Genomic DNA, 7,245 nt, shown 5'->3' with positions numbered 1-7,245 from the left:
TGTAATAACAAATTTTTCTTTTAAATTTTTTATTTATTTTTTTAATGTTTTGATAAAATAAATCCCGCGTTCTTTAAATCTGTCAATATCCGTACTCCTTTTTATTTTAATTTTCTCTAAAATTCTCACTTTCCACTTTCCGAAATCTTCCGCAGGCCAGTGGTATTTTCTAGATAATTTAGCAATAATAATCCAAATCTTTACCAATAGAAATTGAAATTGTACTATGGCTTATTTTCTCTTAATCTACATTTATTTCCTCTTTCCTTTAATTTTCTTAAAGAGTTGGATTCAACAATTTTTAAATTACCTGTAATAATATGTCCTTTATCTACTTCTATAAAATATTTAAAGTTTTCTTTGTTACAGTAACAATCTGCTTTATTTAATTTATCTAAATTTTTACTATAGTAATAAGAATTAAAATTTTTTTCTTTAAAGTTGAAGTATAACTAAACGCTATTGAAACAATTGTTTTATCTTGTAGAGGAAAAAATATATAATTATTATGTACAATTTTAGGTAATTTTAGATATTCGAAGTAAATATCCAAGAATTTAATCACACAAAATTCTTTGTAAACATTATTTTTATAATTAAAAAGTGAATCGTTTTTCTCCAATGTTAAGCTTACATTTAATTAGATCAAAAATTAAACATTTTGTATACGAATTTTTAAACTCTAAATCCCCAAATTGATTATTTAAAACCCATTTAATTTTATCATTTCTAAGACCAAAAATTTATCTCTTAATTTTGTGAATGTTTTCACTGTTGTGTTCCAGATTACAGTAAATTTGAAATTCCTCAAATATAATTTGAAAATTGTCACCTTTTCCTTTATCTCTTTTAAATCTTTTAGTATAGTAATCTTTATTTAGAAATTTTTTAAATATGTTAAATTTGTAATAAATGCAATTATTGTTTAGATCTACGTAACCTTCCCCATTTAATTTACTATTGAGACCATGAGGAAATAAAGTTTTAAGGTTACAAGTATAAATGTTTTCTATGTCTAATCGTTTGCTTAATTCGTTAACATTGTCTTCTAGAATATAGATATTTATATTATTAAAGTTATGGTTTTGAAAGTGATCAAGTTCAAAGTCAGTAGTCCCATTTTTTATGAAGTTTTTAATATCGGATCTATGATGATTAATTCTTAAATTAAGCTCGATGCTAGTTTGGCCAATATATTTTAAATTACATTCTGAACATTTTGAAAGATAAATCAAGTTTTACAGAATACTTGTAATTTTGAGATTACATTATTGATTTGTTCCTTACCTGCTAAAGGACATGTCTTACACTTCCCGTTTCCACTAATTTTATATTTTTAAGATTTTTATAATATAACAATTGTAACTGTAATTTTTTATCCATGAATGCTCCTGACAGAAAGTTATCCACAGTGTCCCTTGGTAGAGGGCACGACGGGCCATACGCTATGATAAATTTCTTATTAGCTACCTGCATAATTTTATATATTTATTACAATGAAGATATATCTCCCTAACGCTAAAAAACATGGAATTCTAGACAAAATAAATTTTCAAAAATCTAATTTTCTCAAAAATCTAATTTTTGCTAAAAAACATGGAATTCTATTGTTACTAATTGCTATCCAAAAGATTTAATTCTAACAGAAACAAATAAAAATCAACTTGATTCTACTTTTCTGGATTTAAAAATCAAAATTGCTAATGATAAAACATAGTTGGTATCTACGACAAAAGGGACGAATTCAACTTTAAAATAACAAAACTTTGCAATTTTCGTTCCAATATAAATTTTTAAAATTTTCAAAAATCTAATTTTCTCACAATTTAACAGGATCAAAAGGATTTGTAATAACAAAATTCTTAGATTGAAGCATCAAATAACCTCATTAAAAATTTAACTAATAATGAATTTCCCAGAAACTACTGCAATATCAATTTTCTGATTAAACAACGTATGATTTGGGATTAATCCTTTACCTAAAATAAAAATTGACATTTCCTTGTATATTAGATAACTCAATAGATGACGCTGAGACCCTCCAATTGTTTTTTTTTACCTTACCTTTTATATCTTGGAGGTGTTAAGAGCGGGAACACAACCGTTATCTTAAAATTTTCTTGCCTGCTTTCCTTTCGCTGGTATGTACTTTCCTTTTTGTTTGCATTACTAGTTTGAATGTTATTATATGGTTAATTTGTGTAAATTTTGTTGTTGCATTTTTGCTTATTAGTGGATGTGTTCTTCTAATTTATTGTTTTGTATTTTCCTTTTTGTTAAAATGGCATATCTGTTATAAAATCGCCTAATTTTAGGAGATTTTGGGGTCACGAGGAATCGTTATTAGACTTTTTAGTCTGCATTCCTTCACAGAAAAAGATCCCTTTTTTTTAAATCCATGCCTGAGGGTAATTCTTGAAAAAGTCTTCAGGCCGGATTCTTTTTTTTATTTGGTTTCATTTTGATTTTTTCCTATTAACTTGGTTTTTTTACTTTTGTCTTAATTCATGTGTGTTTTAGAAGTAGCTGTATTTGCGCTCTCTAAATACTATGGTGCTTTTTCTGTTCCTTTTTGGGTTTTTGTTTGAATGAGAAATAATTTTTAGTTGCGATTCCGAAACTATTTAGTTTTGTTTTCAAAATATTTCTAACTTTAGATTGGTTACTTATATATAATGATATTTATAAATCTAAATTAAATGCTAATTAATTTCTTAATTTTTATCTGAATTTAACCTATATTAACTTAATTCTAAAGTGGTCTCTTATTTTTTTTTATCCAATTCCACCTTTTTTATTTAATTAATGTTACACGAGCTCTGTAAAACTGCTGAAATTGGCAAGTTCCCACACTCTGAGTGAAGGGATAAAATTTTCTGTCATGCTAACCGAATTCTTTTAACAGATACTTATATTTCCCTTATCTAAATCAACACATGTAAAGAGATCCCTATCAGAATCTTAGAGTATAAAGCCACTGGGAAAAATATCCTTTGATTAACATCATTTTTTTTTTTAAAAAAGAGGCACTTATAAGTATGAATAAAATAATAAACACACAAAAAAAATCATAATTTTAGTTTGATGGAAGGACATTAATAATATGGTAGTAGCGTCAAATGCATATTACATATTTCTATAAAAGATAAAAAAGATTGATTAAAAGAAAAACTCAGAGAGTACAATCAAAATTTTACTATGCATTTTCTAATAAAGTTGTTATCCGCCATTCCCTATATATTGTAGACCTTGGGTAAAGCAGAGAACACCTTGCATGGCACTGACATACAATAGTTACTTTAACTTTCGCTGTGAATTTAGTATTTTTATTGAATCTGTAGCGTGCCCCTTCACGAGGATTTTTGGAAATTAATTCCTGACATGCAATTAATAGTTTTTAAAAATTGAATTGGAACCAAAACTTGACACAGAACTACACAAATTTGATATATTTAAATCATTGCATTTTTGAATTATTACATTTACATGCTTCCAAAAGTACAGGCCAATAGACGGTCAGCCCTTTGTTAGATTTGATAGGTGTCTAAATATAAGTGTTAAATCTGTATACTGAATTATATTTATCTAATTCCTTTCGTTTTGTAATCATTGTGTTAACTTATATTTAAACACTTGCACCGACAGAATTCCACTAAATGGATTTTTCTCAATATTTGATAGAAATCTACAAATTTGGCATAAAGATCAGATGCAAATTTTATACATCTAGCTTAGAGCATTTTTTAGTTATCTTTGTAACAGACTGACAAATGTAATGCCAAAAATGTGTGTGTGTGTAAATTTCCCTGAATTGATTTTAAAATGTGAAGATTCATCTAAATCAATTCAAATTCTATACTCCATATATGAGAAAGTAAAAAGGAATTATCTATTTTATACTAAATTGGATATATAATCAATGCATGGGAGATACTAATAGGAAGGATTAGAATGTTAAAAATTATTGATTTTTAGAATTATAACAAAATGTTGCAGAATAAAATTATCAAATATTTGATAATTTAAAAGATTTTTCAACATGGGTTCATAATTGAATATATTCAGTAGTTAAATTGATGTTCTGATCTCATGTAGAAAATAGGCAAGAAATTAATTAATTTTTTAAAAAAAATATATAACACATTTCAGATTACTCAAAATGCTATTTAGTCTATTTGTATATAGGTTTGTTAAAATTTTCAATATAGGTAACAGAGAAAATATAAATAATGAAAATGATAGTTATCAAATTAATTGAATTAAATTAGCACTTTGAATTTTTTTATAATGCAATAAACATTTTTTCATATTATTATTTTAAATTGCAGAATGAAAGTAAATTTTTTTCTGACCAAAATGACATTGTGAATAGAAAAAAATTGAACCATTTCAACTTTAAGGAAATTATTATTTCTTACATTTTTTAAAATTAAAAGCATGGAATGATTTGTTAAAGATGTGTGCTGCAAAGTTCAACAAAATATCTTGCAATAAATTAAATTATTATGTTTTTCAATACTCCATATTGTCACGTAGGTACTCTAGTGTGGAACTCAATAACACATTGACTAACAGATCTTCTGCTTTTATACTAGCAGGGAGAGTTCCAGAATACTTTGCTGGAGACAGTAAGAAAAGTCCAGAACACTTGTCTGGTAAACTAAAGTAATGTCCAGAATCTTCTGGAACATGAAATAAAGGAAAACATAAAATCAAGGAATTAAATATTTACACAAACTGTGAATCGCATTGTCTCTAGAGGGATTCGACCTTCCGATCTCTTGACTATGAGACCAGTACCATGACCATTCGGCCAAGCAGAGTCAACTGTCTCTTTTCAATGCGGCAATATAAACTGATATTATATTAATGTCAATTAAAGTGATTATGCATATATTTGTTCTATATTTCCTCCTAAATCACAACACCGATTTCTTCTAAAATTGGAAAAACTGATATTTAAGACAGAAGAGTGACAATTTTCAGATTAAAAAAAGATAAATAAATACTCAATTATTTAGAAATTAATGAATGTGGATTATCATATCTAAAATCTTTTATACCATCTTAAAAGTTCAACATTATATTTTCAATAATTCCAATGCAATTTTTTGTTCAATATTTGTTAATTTTTTAAAAATAAATATTAAACTATCATTTTTATAAATGCTATTTATCAATGAAATTAAATCAAACCAATTTCCTTGTTTTAAATTCTCAATGTATCTAGAATCTTTCTTATGAATCTTAAATTCATCTTTCTAATCAAACCCAATTTATTAATATTATTTAAATTCTTTATTTAAATAATATTAATAAATAGTTTTAATTAATTCATATTGCAAACATTTTTTTAAAAAATATTTAAAGTAAAAGAAATAATATTTGACCCCCACAGACAAAAGCAGGTTCTTAGCTAAAACAGAGGATTTAGCATAAATCATTATAATTTTGATCTTTGCAATTGTGAAACAGTTAATTTAAAGATTTATTGCACTTTTTTTTTATATTATAGAGTGAATCACTGAATTTTAGATTAAATTTTTAAAATAATTTTCTTCCTTTAAACTTCTTATGTTTTCATTCAAATATTGCTATAATAAGTAATAAACAGGCTAAATTTGAAAAGTAAGTAAAAAATAAAAACAATTATGTTTGTTATAGAAATTTTGTGATAATTTTTATAAAATAAAATGTGTGGGCTTATGAAGAAACTATGTAAATAGGAGTGACATATTTTTGACTCTTCAATCCACAATTTTTTGCTAGAGGTAGCTAATTAATCTACTTCTTTGGTTTTAAAATCATCAATGGAGATTTTTTTTTAAACCAAGGTCTTTTTAATGCTGAGCTGTTTTTTCTATAATGCATTTCCTTGTCTGAATATAAAATAGTATTTTATAAGGTTTTCAGAATTACTGTTCTAGGAATGAGATTTTTTACAATATTAATGAAATCACATAAAACTATTATTTTTAAGGTTATAAAATATTCTACCTGTCTATTTAAAAATATAGCATTCCATACAAGTCTTTTTTAATAATAAATTTGCTCTCTGCTGTATATAATCCTAGTAAATTTCTCCTAAGGATTAAGTAAACATGTGATGTTTAATAAATCTCCAAATTCCAGGAAGCTAAGTATCCATGTCTGAAATAAACAGTATATGGTACTAAAAAATTTACTCTTGGTTGATATTTGATAATACAATTTATATGAATGATAATTTAAGAAATAGATAATTTTGTGAATAAAAATAAATAGGAATATCATGAGTTTGATAAATAATACTAAAAGCTTCTAGGGGAAAAAAAAAAATGTTGGCTTAAAGGCCTACTTTTTCTTATTTAATTTTTTAAATGATTAACTTGTTTACATTAACATTATGCTTAGAAGCTATATAAGGGCTTCTAGTTTCATTCTATAATTTTTAAGTATAGTTAAAAGAAATAGGAGATGCATTAGTCAACATCCACTAGATAAATTTTCACATCACACCCATAGATTAATAATAAAACTATTGTCTGCTAAAGTGAATTATCAAAAAGCTCATTTTTATTTACTAAAGAAAATTTTATAATATTTAAAAAAGTAAATATACAAATTATTGTATAATTTGAATTTTATGTTCAATTAATTAGTAATTTATAAAGAACACAAAGTCTATTAAAAAATAAGGATGATAAAATATATTTAAAAAGTCTTTATTTCTAGAAATCAAAATAAATTCCTAAATCTAATTTAGCCTTCCAAATACAAAAATTGTAACAGTAATTTAATGTTAAGAATGAAAATTCCATACAAAAATACTTTCAAGTTAAAATTTCAAAATATTTATATGAAAACAGAGGCTATTTTAATATAAATCTTTAGAACAGTAAAAAAATTATATAAAGTCGTATTTTTATTAATTCACGATTAAGTGACCAGAATTCATACATATACAAAACATGTTATTAACAATGTTATTCAGCAAAGTAATTTAAGAGTTGCATTTAGATTTTTTTACTTTACAACTCATTCAATTAAAAACCTTATTGATGAGTCTTTATATATATATTAAAGAACATTTCAAGTTTCTAAATAATACATATAAGCCATTGTTTTGTATTTTTAATATATGTTTTTACATACATATATATTCATATATCAGAATTTTTTTTTTGAAAGAGCACATGCAAGAATAACAATTTAAATAACTGAAATATATAATCAATAACTTTGATTTTAATGCAAATGACCTAA

This window comes from Argiope bruennichi, chromosome 4 (assembly GCF_947563725.1).
Source record: "Argiope bruennichi chromosome 4, qqArgBrue1.1, whole genome shotgun sequence".
Classification (NCBI taxonomy): Eukaryota; Metazoa; Arthropoda; class Arachnida; order Araneae; family Araneidae; genus Argiope; species Argiope bruennichi.
The sequence above is the reverse complement of the archived record's forward strand: the minus strand, read 5'-3'. Positions refer to the sequence as shown.